Source organism: Hesperophylax consimilis, chromosome 6, assembly GCF_061612785.1.
Source record: "Hesperophylax consimilis isolate HC1 chromosome 6, BYU_Hcon_1.0, whole genome shotgun sequence".
Taxonomy (NCBI): Eukaryota; Metazoa; Arthropoda; class Insecta; order Trichoptera; family Limnephilidae; genus Hesperophylax; species Hesperophylax consimilis.
Window position 1 is genome coordinate 22611061 of NC_142841.1, and position 20197 is coordinate 22631257.

Here is a 20197-nt window from a genome sequence, read left to right on the forward strand (position 1 = left end):
TGCTCTGCACTCTTGGCAAGACTTCTCGTCGAAACATTCAACGAGGCTTTTTCCCCGAGACGAAGGATCTTGCGTGCTATATATTCACCCTCGCATTACGCAAATGTTATTTGGATTATTACTTTATATTGGTTGTGTTGTGGATAAGTTCACCTGATACCAGAACCCCGTCCAACATAATTGTTCGCCTCATGTCTTTCGACTCGGGACAAAAAACTGAAATGGGACGGGAGCGCAGGCAAAACCAACTACATTCACAAACTCGGCTTCCCTCGAGTAGTCTTATCGAAAGTATAGAACAGGCATAATGATGTTAACATTATCTAGGTTAAAATGATAATTGTATAGGGGCATTTTTGCCAAAGTTTGTTCATTGGATTTTTGTCATGTCCCACGAATTGGTTTTGTTTTTTTTTCATAGTTACATATTATAAAATATAAGTTACATATATATTTTTAACATGCAAAATTATTAATTTACTTTATTTAGTCAGTTAATCTGCTTATGTATTTAATCAATTATTTAGTAGTGTAGTGGGTTATTACCATGTTCAATTCAACAAAGTCTGATTTGGAAATTAGTTTTAGTTGGGTGAAATTAAATTTGTGGTGTCTTAGATAGCTTACATTTTATATTTTTGGAAAACATACAGTTTTAACGTAAATTTGGACCAACATTGAAAAAATCTATCCATTTCGTGACTATATTTATGTATTTACTAATGCTCTTTTTAGGGACCTTTCCATAGGTATAGTTTATAAAATTACAACAGTAATAAATATTACTATTACAACATTTTTTTTACGGGTATACATAACTGAACTAACTGGCAACAATCTTTTGTATTTATTAAGTGATATGTTAAAGATGTCCACTGATGAATCCACATCACTACCCTCCATTAGTATTCTGAGCAATGAGGAGTACATATTATGGTAATTAGTCCCTTAATTTCTGCACTACCACCTTCAAGATTCGGGATGAGTTATATTTATTTATTGTTTCTTTACATTGTATCTTTTTTTACGTTAGAAATTTTAACCTCACTAGGACAAGCCTGTGTTGAGGTTAATAATTTTACAAAATAATAAAAATAAAATATGGCACAAAGATTATATTATGTTAAGGGAACAATATTGTTGCATTAACCCATTGGCCTCCGAATTGTTTTGTACCGAAGTTTTAAATCTGCAGTGGTGTACTAAATCTTACATAACTTTTAAACTAAACATGCAAACGAAACAATTTTTTTTAAATTTACTCGTTCATTGAATTAAGGTATGCAAAAAATATATGCATTTTTTAAAAAAATAATAACAATATGATTAAACGAGGATATAAAAATATTTTTTTTATAAAAACGATTTTTTTTCTTCTTTTTTTATAATTGGATTAAGAAAAGTCTTATATTAATCATACTTATGACCATAATATATTTTATTTCAATTTGGGCTGATGTTAGCCGCCCACCACGCATTTTACGAACAAGCTTGTCAATTCCCGAACCACACGCTATTTTTAAAAAAATTCAATGACGCTGAAATATAACTAAATTTCAATCGTAAATATCAGGAAAAAACTGTACCAACGGAGTCCTGCCAATTACTACGAAATGAATGCTTAATTATCTACAGAGCGTATGGCATTTAAAATTTTAAACACAGATGTCAATAATGTATCCCTTTTTCGTTTTTAAGCCAACGACACCAGACCCGCCGGGACGGCGTCGTTTGAGGCCAATGGGTTAATGTTTCTACGAATTTGGTACCTACAAGAAATTTGAAAACTTAATGTGTTCTGGAAGGCTATTAAATGGAAGTGGAACCTGGTACAAATAATGTCTTTGCCCAAATGAGGATTTAGGGTGAATTGCCATAAAGTTCAGACCAGAGCCAATTCTCGTAGTACGAATTTGCTACATTCGTTTTAAATTCACGATACTACATTCCTTATAAAGTAACTGTGTAGGATATCTAATTATTTTCTTGTACATAACTTTGAGAATCAGTTTTTGGGAAATATTAAGTGGTTCTATTACAGTCTTCATGCAGGGACCCCAGCACACTATATTATACGAAAGCAGACACTGAATTATAGCAAAATAAACTGTTTTTAATTTTTCCGTGTCTAGTACATGTGTGAGATCATTAAAAATATATATAAGTCTCCTAATTTTATTTACTAACATTTCGACATGATCATTCCACCTCAAAAATTTATCTATTTTGAACATTTTTTAGGTATTTGAAGCTGTCTACACTTTCCAAGGGTTGCAGTTACACATTTGCAAACAATTGTGAATAATCAAATTATGAGAGGTAAATGGCTGACTTTTATAAGAAATGCTAAAACTGATGTATTTGGTTTTTTGTGCATTTAAAGTTACAATATTACTACTCAGATAATTATTAACTACTCTTACTTGAATCACATTTTTCAGAAGATTCACTTCAATTTTTACCCTCAAATATTAAGGCAGTGTCATCTGCAAAACTAACAATGTTACCTGGAATTTTTAGACTGCATAAATCGTTTATATAAATCAGAAATAATATTGGGCCGAGCACAGTACCTTGTGGGACTCCAAATAAAATTGATTTACTGTTGCTTAACATTTTATTTATTTCTACTTGCTGTGTTCTATCACTAGGGTAAGATCTGAACCAACGCATTGCTGTATTCTTAATGCCTAAAGTTAATAATTTCTTACGCAGCTCGTAGGAAACCGTATCAAAGGCCTTTGATAAGTCCAAAAATACTGCTATAGCTTTGTTGCCATAGTCCAGTGCATTTATGACTTTAGTCAATACCTTTAATACAGCATCACTCGTACCTCTATTCTCTCTGAAACCGAATTGGTTGTCGGAGAGTATTTTGTATTTTTTTTAAGAATGATACTAATCTTGACTTAGCCAGTCTTTCTCTAATTTTTAAGAGAGTATTGAGCAAAGATGTGGGTCTGTAACTATTAACATTTTGTTGTCATTATTGACGTGAGAAGGATATATGCCATTCTTAAAACTAAGATTAACAATATGAGTATGACCAGCCAACTCATAAACATGCTGTTTATACACCATGATACTTATGCCATCAATACCACAGGAAAAAGACATTTTTAATTCATTTATAACTTTAGTAACTTCATGAATGCTAGTAGTTTTAAAATCAAAGCTATATCTTGTAACTTGAGTACCAGGTATAAAATTGCTAACAAGACACATTTCGTTGGTTTTATTTGCACTGCACAAGAAATGAAGATGCATGAAGAATTTATTAACATGGTCGGTAAAACTATATGTGGATTCTCCTCCAATGAGATAATTTTGTTATTGAATTCCAATTTTTTTATGGACACTTGCTCCTTTTGAATATTTATGGCTTCCTTTATAATCTTCCACTGTTGCTTGGTATTAGTATTGACTTTTAGGGTCAATCCGCACCAAATCATCCAGAAAATTTTGGATTTGTCACCCACCATCTCAGATTTTGATGAAACTTTAAATTTTTAATCCTTCCATATAGATAAGAAAATATACCAAATTTTACCTTCCTACCTCAACTCGTTTTTTTTATGGGCAGTTGAAGTTTGGGCAAAATAAGCGTTTTTACATATTCCGAGCACTCCGGAAGAGCTTGTACCTTCAATGAAAAAAAATTGTATCTTTGTCATTTATAGTGCAAATGCAATGAAAATTTTCAATATTATCAAGAAAACTATGCTGATTGCAGAAAAAATAAATAAACCCTTTACATTTATCTACTTGACTTTAAAAAATTACCAAAAGTAATTTTTTAAGTAATTTTTGGGACGGAAAAGGTACTTTACAAAAAAGCAATATCTCGGGAAGGTACAGTGTTAATGAAGTAATTTTTTTTTTATTCATATCTACAAATAGCATAGAATCACATACAAAAATAAAATTCATGGCATTTTACTTGCTTCAATAAATAAAATCCATTAAAACTTTTTTCAAACTTTTTGTAATTTTTTTTTTATTCTTATCTACAATAAACATAGTACAACCTAAAAAAATAAAACTCCTGGTATTTTGTGTGCTTCACAGTGTAGAAACGTTTTTAAAATGAGAAATCTTAATCATACAGAATTGTTCCAAGTTTTTTAAAATCTAGATACTGTATTTGCAAATAAAAAAAGTCAAACTTATTCGGTCCTTTACAACATGCTGGTAAGCTTGCAATGTAAGCTTAAGGCACCAACAAAATAATGTACCTTGTTCCTTACCCTGAATGCATACACCATAGCAATATTTTATAACAAGATCAACTTTTTAACTCTTTTCAATACAAAGTTAACTCTTTAAAAAACAAATACAATAAAAATAAAACAGGCAATGTAGGATTAGGTTAACCACTCAGAACATTAGAACGTCAAAAGACGTAAATATGATAATAGCGGTCAAGACATTAGAACGTCTTTTCACGTAAACGCGCGAGATTTTACAAAAATCGATTTATTTCCATCACTAGTATACGGATTGCCATGATTTAAAAAACAGAGTATCGATAATGAATAATGCTACGCGTCTGTATTCAAGAATATCTATGGAACGTAGAGGTTCATTATCTAAGCCGATTGGATCTGTCATCTTGTTCGTTCATAATTTATTGCGTTTCTAAATAATTTATTAAAAATATTTTAGTTTGGACGGTTAATATTTTGAGGTGACTAATAGTTTTTAATTATATTTCTTCACTATATAAAGTGTTATTTCTTTATGATACTCAGAAAAAAGTACATTTTTCACAGCTTTGAAATAATGGTCAGCGATTTTTACATATTTTTGACGTTTTCAGAAAATGTATATTTAGAAACGCAAATATTTACGTATAACAATACAATACGATAGTGAATTTCATAATCTTTCCAAAACATTTTTTAGAATGAGGCTACGTTTCCCAAAACGTGAGTTATGAAGCTTTTAACAAAACTCGTAAATATCACAAAAATTTTCACGTTTTGACAGTTCGCAAAGGAACACAAAGTAAATAATAGTCTTTGTCCGAGAGGTTAAATGAAAGTACATTACAATAATATTGTTTACAAATAAATGTTCAAGTTCATTTTTTACTTTTATTCTTGATCTGACCCATAAGATGGTTGAACTTTTGATCAGCATGATGAACGTCTTTTTCAAGAAAGTAGTAAGCTCTTCCTGAACCTTTTGTTGTGGGAGGGTCAACGATATTAAAAATATTTTGTAGTGGAACAAAACAAATATCTTCTTTTTGATGTGGCCAGTAAAAGGATGGAGCTGGGCCAAAAGGATGCATAAACTTGATTGATACATCACACTCGTCTTCATCTTTGGAAACCACAAGTCCAAAAAACCAATGGTTGTCATATACGCAAGCTACATAAGAGTTTGTACAAATTTGTACCATACTTAGTTGCTCAGAGCGATTTCGTTCCCCACTGAAGTTAAAAATCAAAGCATAATCTGAATCTGAACTTATCCTTTTTGTGCCAACTTCATTTTCAGACAGAGGAACAAAGCAGTGGAAACCTCGAGTGCCTGGTATTGTTTTCGCTTGTGAAAAACGCTGCTGTAATTGTTGCCTGCAAGTGAATAAGCTTTCTTTTCTCAGCAAGTAAAAATATATATTTTCTACTCTCGACTGACAAAACTTAAAAGTTTTGTCTACAGTTGTGATAGTGTTGCCAGGGCCAAGTTGCAAACTTTCTCTAGTTAGAAGACGTTTTACTGTTCCACCTATTCCATCACAGGGAGATTTCCCATGACTCGTAGCAAAAAACGACCAACATGCTTTCAAGTTGAAGTCTTTTTGATGGTGACACAGATTTAAAAAGTTTTTGCAGTTTTTATATTGCGCTGCGCAACCATCAGTAAAATAATGAACACTTTGAATTTGGGGAAATTTTTGATTTAAAAATTGAGCAACAATTTTTTTGCTTAAACTTACATCATGTTCCAAGTCATCTGAAATTACACACAAGCTTGACACTGTGAGATCTTTGCCAGGCTCTTCACAAGTGTAAATTACCACTGGGTGGAGTGAACAACTGTCTTGCGTCCAGTGGTAACCCTGGACTTCATTCTGGATAACATAGGAGAAGTTTTCACTGAAGTCTAATAACACAACAGCTTCATTTATCTGAAGCTGTGCTTTTAGGGACTCTTTGAGATATTTTGATTGAGACTTTGTTATAAAAGAATGAGGAAGAAGTTTTACAAGACTCTTCACAAGATGTTCTACATATTCATGAAAGGGAACTGTAACTGAAACCTGCTGTGTTCTATCAGTAGTTACCCATGCACTGTATGTAATTTCATCTTCTTGGTCCCATTCTTCAAATTTTTCTAACAAATGTTTCTTAAGATTTTCACTAGATGTTGAACACTTATCGCAATGTCGAAGCATACAGTCTCTATTGTTCTTTGGGCACACTAAGTAGTCCATTAAATCATTGTACGTTTCTTCACTGTCACAAGCATTAAGAAGCAACACTACATTTTGATGAATTGCACAAACGCAGACAGAATGAGAGCCTGGAGAACCTACTGGCACACACCATTTGGGACGCAACCAACAAAATTTCGAAATCCCAATTTTTGAAGCAGGGTATTCAAACTTGAAGGTAGCATAAAGTTCATTCAGGTTACAAAGCAATAGTCTTTTTTGTTCATAAACATTTTTGGTTATGCTAACTTTATCTTTTTTCCCTGGCATAACACGAGAAAATTCATCGTTTTGGTAGAAATTTTTAACCAAAGTAACTGTTCCTTGGTCTAATGGTTTTCCTTTTTTTGGATCAGGTAAAGCAATGATACCATTTTCATTTAGTAGCTCTCGTGCTTTACGAACTGAGTATTCACCAACACTGAATTCTTCAGCAACTTTTTTTCTACTCCACGAAGTTGGAGCGAGAGTTAGAAGCTGAATTCTCTCACGGCGTGTAACTTGTGTTTCCAATGTTTTTTTAACCAACTCAACAAGCCTGTCCATGTCATTAGCTTTTTCTTGAATACATCTTGGTATTTTTGCATCACATTTTAATGGGGAAAATTCTTTTTCTAAAACTTTACTTACTTTTTTCTTTAAGGTTGAACAAGCAGAATCTAACTTCCGTTTAGCGTAACTAGACTTACTGTGGGATGGTATTGCATGTAGTTTAAATGGAGATTCTCCAATGTCAGTTAAAGAAGTGTTGATTTCTTGTAAAAAAATTTCTTTGTTTAAAACATTTTCAACTTCACTTATGTCTTCTTGAAAAGTGTTAAGCTCTTCAATTTCATTGTTAAGGTTTTGGCTCTTACTAATTTTTGCTCTGCATGCATTACAAATTTTTTGTCCAGGGATTGCTTTATTAGTTACTTTTAGAATGGTATTAATGTTCTCTGAAAATTCCAAGGATACTGTTCTTAAAGTTTTTGTAATTTTCCTTTTGTGGCTTTGGAACGGGTCAAAACAAGCTTTTTGAAATGTTTCATATTTATTTAAGTTAAATATTCTGTGGTGCTCACAAATGTTGAAAACCAAGTCTGTAGATACAAAACTTCTTTGTTGAATAAGCTTTTTTTCAAATTCACTTAACAAATCCACACTCGTTAATTTCTCTGACTTAGTATAACTTTTTTTGTGACATTCAGTACCATTATGTTGTCCCACACTACATTTAACTAAACTTGTTTCGATTAGAGACATTTTAACAACGTACACCATAACATGAAACAACTACTGTATTTATATAGATGATCACTGCTTTGAAGCTGACTCAGAACTAAGCATGTCAGAGGAAACAAAGCATGTAGTATCCTGCAAACTTAGTGATGAGGCAGATAGTAATTTTCATGTTCTGTCTTGTTCTTGTTGCAGATACATCATTTCCATGTAGTGACTTGTCTCTAGGACTGTTTCTTTGATATTAGTCCATTCATTCAACCTATATTACTAGCTATATACCTAAACTATAACTTGCCCAATTACAAACTAAAAATAGATATAAAAAAATCACAAAAAGTTTGAAAAAAGTTTAAAATGGATTTTATTTATTTTTGTATCTAGATTTAAAAAAACCTAGAACAATTCTGTATGATAAAGATTTCTTATTTTAAAAACGTTTCTACACTGTGAAGCACACAAAATACCAGGAGTTTTATTTTTTTAGGTTGTACTATGTTTATTGTAGATAAGAATAAAAAAAAATTACAAAAAGTTTGAAAAAAGTTTAAAATGGATTTTATTTATTGAAGCAAGTAAAATGCCATGAATTTTATTTTTGTATGTGATTCTATGCTATTTGTAGATATGAATAAAAAAAAAATTACTTCATTAACACTGTACCTTCCCGAGATATTGCTTTTTTGTAAAGTACCTTTTCCGTCCCAAAAATTACTTAAAAAATTACTTAAAAAATTACTTTTGGTAATTTTTTAAAGTCAAGTAGATAAATGTAAAGGGTTTATTTATTTTTTCTGCAATCAGCATAGTTTTCTTGATAATATTGAAAATTTTCATTGCATTTGCACTATAAATGACAAAGATACAATTTTTTTTCATTGAAGGTACAAGCTCTTCCGGAGTGCTCGGAATATGTAAAAACGCTTATTTTGCCCAAACTTCAACTGCCCATAAAAAAAAAACGAGTTGAGGTAGGAAGGTAAAATTTGGTATATTTTCTTATCTATATGGAAGGATTAAAAATTTAAAGTTTCATCAAAATCTGAGATGGTGGGTGACATGGCCTGGATGATTTGGTGCGGATTGACCCTTTATCCAGTTTCTTTCTGTAATACGCTTGCTTTGTATATTTTATAATTTTGGTACACCAGTTTCTATATCTCTTATAATAAGCCAGCAGTAGTTGAATATTATTAAACTCTCCTCGACATTTGTTGTGCAGTTTGTCGCGGGTTCTCAGGCATTTGATAATTCCATAATTTATCCAAGGTTTTAAGTATTTCATGTTATGTTTTACATTTGTACAGACAAGCAACTTTCTAAATGCATTTTTAAACGTTTTACGAAATTTTCAGTAGCTGAATTAACATCTTGCGATGACAGGACTGACTGCCATGATTCCTCCTTTAATTTAGCCTTCAAAAGATTGTTATCTATGACGGTTTTGATTTTTTCACTATCCTTTGCTATTTTCTTTAGTCTAAAGCTCATAAATCTCAGCAATACCGCATCATGATCTGTTATGTCAGTAGTGAAGACAGCTCCCTGTGGTTCAAATTTAGATTTTACCATAATGTGATTGATGCAACTTGAAACAGTAGACGAAACTCTTGTAGGTGAAATTATAATTGGCTTTAAACCGTGAAAAGCCAAAAGTGAGAGGTATTTTTGAGTTTTAATATTATTCAAATCCAAAGTATTAATAATTTATATAATTAGTATCTGTACTGCTTTAACTCATGATTTACCATAAGAAGCATAATCTGTCTTACTCATGTCACCGTTTCGACGAGGTGAGCTGTCTCAATACCGCCCAATGCTGGCCCCGCAGCATGGTAAAAACTTTTGTACACATCGGAATATGCACAACTCATTTGCACTTGCGCGGAAGTCTTGTACGAGAAGATAGCTCATATCCCAGTGGCGGGAATTATGATTGGAGCGTTCTTTCGTACATCAATGACTGGGACACAGATGTCGTTGTAAGTTAAGTTTAGTGAAAACTGAAGACAAGCAGTGCAATGCACAAATGCACCTACCAAGGAACCGCCCCTGACTTCTGGTAATCGGGTATTGGTGGAAACTTATAAATAAAACCTAAAGTAACAGAATTGAAAGCATAACAGCATGTACAAACTTTGGTAAAAATGCCCATACGAGAAAATCCTGATGGTCATAAATACATTATGAGTCAACCAGAACAGAATGTGAAATAGATGCATTTCTTTCAGCTAGGATGGATGAGTGGGAGAGACTGTCGAAACCATAGACATCAAATTTAATAGACTTGCCCTGGGTATCATTTTGCATCTGGAGACAATCACCAGGAGGTTCTGAGAAAGCTTTGAACAACGAAACCCTGCGCAGAAAAGTAAAGTTTGCTAAAGTAAGGCAACAGTTTGCAGCGCAGTCTGAAACCTTTAATCGAACCTCCTTCAAATCAGAGGGTATATTGTAACACATTTGTAAAAATGTCTAAGCAAATAGTGTAACAAAATAACCAATTTTGGAAACAAACCCGAACTTTTGTTTAATTTTGATTTGTACTTAAGTTTTTAAGCAGACAGCAATTTGCGGGCCGTTGTAAAAAGGAATAGTAATTTGTGAGCAGATTTTATTTTCGTGGACTAAGTAGTGATAATACAATGCAAATCTATCAATTTGGATGTCTATGGTAGGCACCATAATACAAATTTATCTGTGCACTCGGAAACGTCGCTACTGTATTTATTGTAGATACAAAGATATATTTTTTTTAAAACGTTTGTTGGTAACTATTTTAACCGCCTGCATAAAAAGTTTGTAAATCTGTAAGTATGTACCATAGATAATAGAAACAAAGGGATATATGGCAAGGAAGTTTGCCGACTATTGCCGAGCTAAGACAAAACTGCATGGACAATAAGAGCGGGTAGGCAATAAAAGTTATGCGTTTGGTGTGTAGATACAAACAAAGATGGAACACAGCTGTTCATTGATGCATTTGCAGCAGTGTGGGCGATGGCAACACTTTTGTATTTACAATTTGATACTAATAATGGGTCATGGCCCATCTTCCATGTTTCTATTAACTATGACAACTACTTAACAATAATATTATTAATAATGTGATTTTTTATAATGGGTACCGTTTTTTTTTCTTTTCTGGATCACATTTGTGGCCTTCTTGGGAAGTGCTCCGCCCCCATCCACTTTCCTCTTCAAACCAAAGGGCTCCAGCTCAAATTCTTCACGGGACAACGAAAAGGAATCAGGCTCCCGGCAACCTAAAAATATACTAAATTATATAATACCGTAATAAGAAAGCGATACTGCTGTGACTGTCTACGAGTGTGCTACGAGCATAAGAACTGGGCCACAGGTTGTGCATCTCAGGTTTATAGCAAGTAAATTTTTACAACTGAAACCAATAACAATCTCGCAAGCCAGTGATTTATGACAATTGTGATATTTTTCTTGGCAGCCTCGAGCCAGGTGATTTGATGTTGAGTGTTTTGAGAAGGAAATTGAGAAGTATGAAATGAAAAATCTTTAAAACAATCATTGATTATAAATTTTATCAAGAAAACTGTATTTATCTAATACCATGGAGTAAAGAACAATGTCTTCCATACAAATTTAAATGGAAACAAATGTTCCATTTAGCCCAATAGCTCCGCAATCCGTCTCACTTACAGTCGCCTGACATCGTAGATCTCCATCCCATTTGAATATTATAAAAACAGTATTGTATTGGAAATTTAAGCCTGTATTAGGACATTGTAACACGTCCACGAGGCACTTCTTGTGTTATTCTTTATTCTATGACTAATACATGTATATTTTTTTTAATGAGTAATAATCGTATTTTGAAAAGATATTACATTTAAATTGGTGAATTTATTGACAGTAGAGGAATGTAGGCAGGAACATATGAATTTATAAGACCTATTTCTGATATAATGAGTAATGGCCATAAGGAGCAAATTTTGTCTGTCCCTTCGTGCTCGTTATAACCAATTTTTACTGTATTTAAATATCCTACAAAACCTAAATAACGCAATTTTAATATCATCAGTCACTTGAATGTATCGTTAACATAATTAAAAATATGATCTTTGTACGGTTAACAAAATGACTACCAAAATATGTAAAACTGCAATAATGGACTTCAGTTATTGTTTACTTAGAGAATATCGGAAAACTGTAAGGACGGGTTGTTTCGGAGAATTTGAACAATTCATCGAATTTCAACGTTCATTTTCGGGTTCTGTGAAAGTCCTATTCAAGTTCTGTTATTATATCATTGTAGGCTAGTTGCTTGACAAAACTGAAATAAAAACAGAACTTGAAAAAATCTTTCACAGAACTTGAAAATGAACGTTGAAATTTGATGAATTGTTCAAATTCTCCGAAACAACCCGTCCTTACTATATTAGTTGGGCCCATAGGAATGGATTAATAACCAATACTGTGGGTTGTTTACGTAGGTGAGTAGAGAGTAAGGGAAAACTGTTTCTGTATTTGTTAGACCCTCAGAAACGGATCAATGACCAATACCGTAGGTGAGCAGAGAGTGTGGGAAAACTGTTTCTGTTTTTGGTAGACCCTCAGAAACGGATCAATGACCAATACCATAGGTTGTTTACGTAGGTGAGTAGAGAGTATGAAAAAACTGGAATGGCGAAACTGGAAGGGTCTCTTTCAAATGATTTACCTGTACAACTGATATGTTTCCACAACTTTACATAAAGTTTTATCGCAAAATACACTGTTTTCATTAGTTTTATTTCAGAACCATAGTGTGATAAGAGTGGTCTGCATTATTTGCAAGCTCTACCAAAAATTTGTACTCAATTAAAAATAGGGTATTTTATGTTTACCTAATCACTGCAATTTTAATAGGCACAGATTATGGAAATTACAATTCCTTTCAATTTAATTACTACAAAAAGACAACTATTTACATTGGGAGAGATGGTAAAAGATGCATTAAAATTCCATTTTATCCAATTAAAGTTCAAAATTTACCTTATCTTATAAAACAATCATTTTGCTGCTATTTTGAACTTTTTTAGCATGGAGCGACACTTGCGAAAGATTTTTTTAATCTAATTATGCATAAATTACTTAATTAACCCAAATTAAGAACCTAATAACCTATTTTGTGCGTGTACATAGTTGTTTCTTATATTAATTGTTGAAACAAGGTGTATTTTCCGTAATCTTTGCCTCAAAGTACGGCGTTTAGGGAAATAGTTACCAAAACATAAAATAACAATGACAAGCTTATTTATTTGCTAATTATGTACTGAATCAAATAGTAATATTATACCTACTGAAATAGAAACCAAGCAATAAACATAGAATAAAGAAAGTTGCTTAGAACAATAACATAGTTAATCTAAGCAACTTGATATAAATTATCTCCAGTAAATGTTTTGTCCGAAAACTTTTATACAGTCAAAACTGGTGTATTTATTTTTCGTGTTTACATGTTTTAAGAAAGTAAAATATTATTATTATATCAGTTTAATAAACACAAACATGCAAACTAAAACAATATAAAGGATTTAAATTTGGGAACGGCTATGATATACTGTTTACACATTTAACGAGACCTTGAAGTTTATCAATAAGGTTAGGTTTGTGTTAGCGTGTGCCTCAGATCGTGTTTCAACTAAACGTTAATATTGTAGCTATATTATTTAATAGTATTATGTAATTCACCGAAGCACTTCAAAATAATTAAAAAATACTACACCATCTGCCAAAAAAAAAACTGTTTCTTGTTCAAAAACAAGAGGACTTGAAACGGGTGTTGGTGACATCTTTCGAAAACTGATCCAAAGTTATTATGAAATAACTAACCACAAAAGCTAGAAAAACTCTTACCGTGTGCACTGAAAAAGCAGATATTTTTCACAAACAACTCCAATTGCTTTGATGTTATTTTCCTGTTAGGTATTGTTGAAAGGTTCGCACACTTACAAAACGTATTAAAATGACATTAACTGTAAGAAATTTGATGTAAAAAACGAATAGGTCATTCGACACTCAACTCAATCGTTGTTTTCAACAACGATAACACTTTTAAAGTAATTCTACGCTATATAACAAACAAAATGCAATACGACGCGAACGAACCCGTAACGTTCAAGGAATACCAAAGAATAAAGAAGCGGAAAAAATGCTTTGGGTCGCACTTCGCGCTGGTCGCCCGGGCCTCCCCGTATTCGCGCAATACTGTCCGCCGGCACTACAGCAAAAGGTCAAAGCTAGTTACATCAACGCGTTTCATCATACAGGGCACGCTTTATAGATTTTTTTACATACGTTAATTTTCCCAGACAGCCTTTTATTATTTCGATCAATGACAAGGTTAGGAAATTGAGTCACAGGTTCTTCCCCCAAGACAATTATAAATCATTAATAATCACTGCCATTCGCTAACCAATGTGGAAAAAACGGTGATAATAAAGAAACCATTCGATTTGAGTTAAAATGCGAACTAACCAGTTAACACACAAAGAAGGCAGCCATGCTTTCGCAGTTTTGTCAAAAAGTCTATTTGTACCACTGTATTGCATTGTATCTACTCTTTTCAGATATTACCATAGATAGAAATATGTCATCTTGTTATTTGTACGAGAATGATTCCATTGTTTTATTTTACTAATATGAGTAGAAAACTCTATTCTCATGATTAGACAAAAATATAAGACATATTATTATGATGTCGCTTAATCTATTTTGGTGAGTAATTTTCATATTATTACTGACTAGGTACCACCATTTTACGTCTACGTGTCCATAAACCTATTTTGAACAAATTCCGGTATACCTACGTAATAATAATTTGGTATTACCTCATGTGTACTTAAAAGAATTACACAATCGGATAGCGTCAGGGAAATCCGAATAGCATTTCCACTGTCCAATGAGACGACGAATTCATCCATAGAAACCTGTTTCCCATAGAACGTTGTGAGCTCTCATTGACCGTAGTGATGGGCAGAAGCGAAACATTTACTTGATCGAAATAATTTAATCGAAACATGAATAGAGATGGACTGGCAGCGGCATACACCAACATGAGAAGGGAAATCTATACTACTCAGGAAGTGACCCACAGGACAGAAACCGTCGAAACGGAGTTGCTGTATTTGTCATGGAGAAGTATGTAAAATTTGTTAAGAATTTTGTACCCATCTCGGACAGAATAATATTATTACAATTACACTGTCAACCCATCAACATGAATATTATTCAAGTGTATGCACCAACAGCGGAAGTGAGATATGATGGTGATGTGGAATCTTTTTATGACTCACTAGCCAGTACATTGCAAAGTTTGAAAGGAGGAAAAGTCAATTTTGTCATTGGAGACTTAAATGCCAAAATTGGTGAAGGTCGCCGCTCTCATATAGTTGGTGAATATGGCTTAGGCATAAGCAATCAAAGAGGTGATAGACTATATGAATTCTGCCAGGATAAAAATATGGTTGTATTAAATACCTGGTTTAAACTCCCGAAAAGAAGGCTTTATACGTGGAGATCACCCCAGGATGGAACAATCTATGATATTGTCAGGAACCAAATTGACTATGTGTTAGTAGACCATAGATTCAGGAACTCCGTAAAGAGAGTCACCACGTACCCTGGTGCGGACATTGGTTCTGACCATGTTTTGTTAACTGCCGATATTGTTTTACGCTTAAAACAAATAAAAAAGCCCAAAACCAAAATTAAAATGGAAATCTCGAAACTCCATGAAGAAGTGGTCAGAAATAGGGTATCTCAGACTTTGAACGATAATATTAGGCTACTCCCTTGTGATCCATCGATAGAAATACAAACACAATGGGATAACCTTAAGTCAGTTATACGTGAAACCTGTGATGCAAATTTGAAAGTTGATAAGCAAATTAGAAAAAAGAATTGGATGACTGACCACATTTTGAACTTAATGGATGAGAGACGTAAACACAAACATAATGAGACACAATATAAAAACTTACAAAGAACGATTAGACGTGAAATTAAAAAAGCCAAAGAAGAATGGATGAAGTCACAGTGTGAAGAACTAGAATCGTACAGTCGTAGTCACAATGCATTCAAACTTCACAAAAAATTAAAGGAAATTACAGGCACTTCTAGAAGAATTACTCCATCATGTTTAGTTGACGATTCCAATAAATTAATATTGGATGAAAAAGATATTTTACAAACATGGGAAAAGTATATTCATGATACATTCAAAGATATTAGACCTGACATTAATATTCCCAATGATCAATTGCATGGACCATCGATTTTAAAATCAGAAATTCTTCATGCGATAAAGACTTCAGACAATAGAAAAGCGTGCGGACCAGACGATATTCCAGTTGAGGTGTTGAAGCTCTTTAATGATGAAAATGTTGACTACCTGTTGAGGTTATTTAATTCTATATACGACACAGGGAATATACCCCAAGATTGGCTAAAATCCACCTTCGTGACATTGCCTAAAAAACAATACCCTAAGAAGTGCAGTGACTATCGATTAATAAGCCTGATGAGTCATGTCCTTAAATTATTCCTCAAAATAATACATGCCAGGATACGCAATAAGTGCGAGCAGGACTTGGATGACACCCAGTTTGGCTTCAGAAATGCGTTTGGGACGCGTGAGGCATTATTGTCTATCGATGTACTATTGCAAAAGTGTCGTGACCAAAGAAAGGAAGTTTTTGCCTGTTTTATTGACTACGAAAAGGCATTTGACAGGGTAAAACATGCTGACCTAATGAAAATGCTTGCGGATTGTAACGTTGACACCAAAGACCAGAATTTCATAAAAAACCTGTATTGGTTCCAAACAGCAGAAATAAGACATGGGAATGAGAGATCTAATGCAATTGCCATTCAGCGTGGAGTACGACAAGGCTGTATCCTGTCGCCACTATTGTTTAATCTCTATTCCAACTATGTCTTTAAAAGAGCCCTAAGTAATACTGAGAAGGGTCTTAAGATCAACGGAGTTGTCATTAATAACATAAGATACGCAGATGATACTGTATTACTAGCTGACTGTATCGATGACCTCCAAGACCTATTAAATCTTGTTAATAATGCTGGTGAGCAACTGGGCCTAACAATCAACGTCAATAAAACAAAATGGATGACTTTTGGACGACTAGATCACTCTGAATCAGTGATACAGTTAAATGGTTGCAATGTCGAAAAGGTCGAAAGATTTAGATACCTCGGCAGTATTCTCACGGAGACTCTTGACCCAGATGTAGAGGTTAGGTGCAGAATTGAAGCAGCAAGAACTGCGTTCATTAAAATGAAATCCCTCTTCTGCAATGATAATATCAGCTTAAAACTAAGGCAGAGAATGCTAAAATGTTATGTGTGGTCGGTCTTGTTGTATGGATGTGAAACATGGACTTTGAAAGTAAATACCATGAACAGGTTAGAGGCTTTTGAAATGTGGCTTCACCGGAGAATACTCAAAGTACCATGGACCGACATGATCACCAACACAGAAATTCTCAGGCGGGCTAGAGCAGAGAGAGAACTGCTTAGATTAATAAAAATCAGGAAAATTTCATATCTGGGTCATGTACTTCGAGGGGAGAAGTATCACTTGCTCCAGTTAATTTTGAAAGGCAAGATAGAAGGTCGCAGAGGGCCTGGTAGGAGACAAATGTCTTGGCTGCGAAACATACGAGAGTGGACCGGCATTAGAAGTGTGGAGGAGCTATTCCGGGCAGCGCAAGACAAAGAGACATTTTCAAGAGTGATCGCCAACGTCGAGGGGACCTGATACGGCACATAAAGAAGAAGAAGATGAATAGAATCGAGTGATAAATCGATTTAATCGCTCGGAGTTCAGCGGGAGCCGATGTTGCCGCACATAGGCTGCGTTTTTTATTCTCGGGGGGGTTTATACATATTGAGGTGATTTCTCACGAAAACGACGCTATATAAATGAGCTTAATATTATGGTACATATGCATCGTATTGCCCATTTTCTTCGACTACGAATTTTAATGCTTTTCATTTCCACGAATTCAATCTTTGGTAGAAGAAATAATACAATATTTCATCCCCAAGATATAAAAACCTGGACATTAAATTAAAGATCTGAAAATATGAAATATCTCATTTGTCAAGCAATCCGTGTCCGAGATATTTTTGATGTATTACGGATTTGGGAATCGATTTGAAATCGATGAATTCTGATCAATGACGCAACTGCTTTTTTATCGATTAATTCTGACCAATAAATTGACGGCAGAATCGATTCCTTGTTCGATGACGTTTCAAAACGATTGTCTAGGACTGTGTGTTAATATTTGACAGAATCGATTCCTTGTGACGTTTCAAAACGATTGTCTCCGACTGTGTGATGATCTTTGACAGAATTGATTTGTCCCCATGACAATGAATCGAAATATTTAAATGGTCAAAAATTTAGAGCAAATCATCGATTGTACCCATCTACATCTGTGTCCATAGACCTAAAAAGCAGGATATCGATCGGTGGCCGAGTTGACATCGCGCCTGGGTCCCACCCAGGAATAGTGTGTTCAATTCCTCGGCTGGCTAAGTCCTCCATCACAACACAAGCAACATTTTCCGCATTCTATGGTGGTAGTAGGAGATTTTCAAATATTGTCAGGTTATTCGTAACCCGGGAATGTTTGTCTTTCTTTTAAAGAATTAAAAAAAAAAAAAAAAATGGTTGACGTTTTTATTCCTGAGTCTCGTCGCTGGACGGATCAATTTGTGAACAATTTAAAATCGCGGGGTGAGGAGGAAGATGTATGGAAAATGCCAAAACCTACCTGAATTTCTTATTGACGTATCCCCTTCCTGGTCTCATCAAATACCCCCAAATAATCTTAAGCCGTTATAACTACATTAACAACACAAAAATAAATAAATCAAATAATTGTTCATTATGCACCACTTTGCATACAAATCAGTTCAAAAGTTAGTCATACGAGATGGCTCCCAGACAATTTCCCCTCATCCTAGATTTAGCTTCAATGCCATTCACACAAAATCGCAATAATGCTCTGTTTAGGGCTTCTTAGGTCCCATGGATCTATAAAAAGCCTCTGAGGAATTAATTGTAAAATTACCAGTCTTCTCTTCTATTAATCATTTTGTGTTGCCCTGAATACATCGTCGTAAAGATGATAGACCCTGGCGTGTAATTTGATCATAGTATGTGCGCACAAGTAGTCAGTAATACCTACGAAATTACCAGAAATTATTAATACACCATAACTATGTATTGTATTTTCACGATAAAAATTTCTTGTCATTGAATGTTTATGTTGATTTTTTACCTGAGAAATTCAATGCAGGAGCCTTTCCGAAACCTCCAGTAATGTTCGATTATAATATGATATTATTATGTAACATTTATATTGCATATTATTTCAATTTTCTGACCCCTGTTATGATTAATTAAAACAATAACACAGACACTTTTTATAACCAGGACGGTCGGGTAACTTACCAAAGTAAAAACTCTAGTTATTTTTCCGCCAGCAGCATTATTTTATTACTGCTGAAATTCTAGGTTTTTAGTTTTTAAGCAATATTGATTTTGAACACTAACATTATATTATTATCATATACTGCATTTAAAAATTTGAACCAAAACATGTTTATCTTCCGTTTTCAAGTAAACTGAAACAAAATGTCTAGAGATCCGGAGACAATTGTTAGTAATTGGTACGTTAGTAGCCGCTAACGCACGATGGCGGTTTGTGGGGTTGAAAAGTAGGGAGGCCCAAACATTTTACATGTACATGAATACCCACACATGACTTAACCAAAAAGTTCTAACTATTACCTACGTCAAACTATAATAATAATAGTTACTAGCCGCAAACCCAAGATGGGCCCCGTCAACTGCAAATTCACCCTACTAAATCAATTCAAACAACAGCCTTTCTCCGTAGGCCATGCCATGTACATCACAAAATTTTGGCACTAGAACCAAACTAAAATGATCGGTTCTACTTTGGAAGTGTTGTTCGAGGCTCGCCTCAAACTAAACAACGCGCGACCACGTCATCTTTCGTTCCATGCATTGACATAATAATTCATCTAAGGTTCCATGCAACTTACTCGCCTCCTTCCCCTAACATGAAATCAGCGGCTCTCGGAGGCAGTCTCTATCTCTGCTTCACTAGCGTATTATTACTGTACTTGCGTTGTGCAGTAGCTGGGTGAGCGAAAATCCACGTGTGGCCGACCGCGTCACACTTGTGTGATGAATTATAAAGAGAAACAATCCTAGTGAAATACGAAAATATTAATGGTAATATTTTAATTAAAGTAAATTTAACACTTGGGTAAACAATGTTTAAATTAAAGTAATATTATATTTTGGGTGTATGAATATGTGAACGGTATCCTTTTCCCCTTTTCTCCTCTACTTTTTTAGGAGGCATAGCCTCCCCTGCCTCATTGCACGAACCATTGCCTCACTGTTCTGTCAAGAATTTTGAACATAGTTTCGATAACCTCAATGGTAAA

General features: G+C 34.0%; 1 protein-coding gene across 1 annotated transcript in view; it reads right to left on the bottom strand.

Annotated features, from left to right (window-relative positions):
* Positions 1–14213, bottom strand: part of LOC149423074 (nuclear factor NF-kappa-B p105 subunit-like) — a 63603-nt gene extending 49390 nt beyond the window's left edge. Inside the window, exons 1-2 of the mRNA XM_089632449.1 lie at positions 14162–14213; positions 10795–10932 (exon numbers count right to left, since the gene is read on the bottom strand). The gene's annotated coding sequence lies outside the window, so the exon portion shown is untranslated. The remainder of the gene's footprint in view (positions 1–10794; positions 10933–14161) is intronic.
* Positions 14214–20197: the final 5984 nt, after the last annotated feature.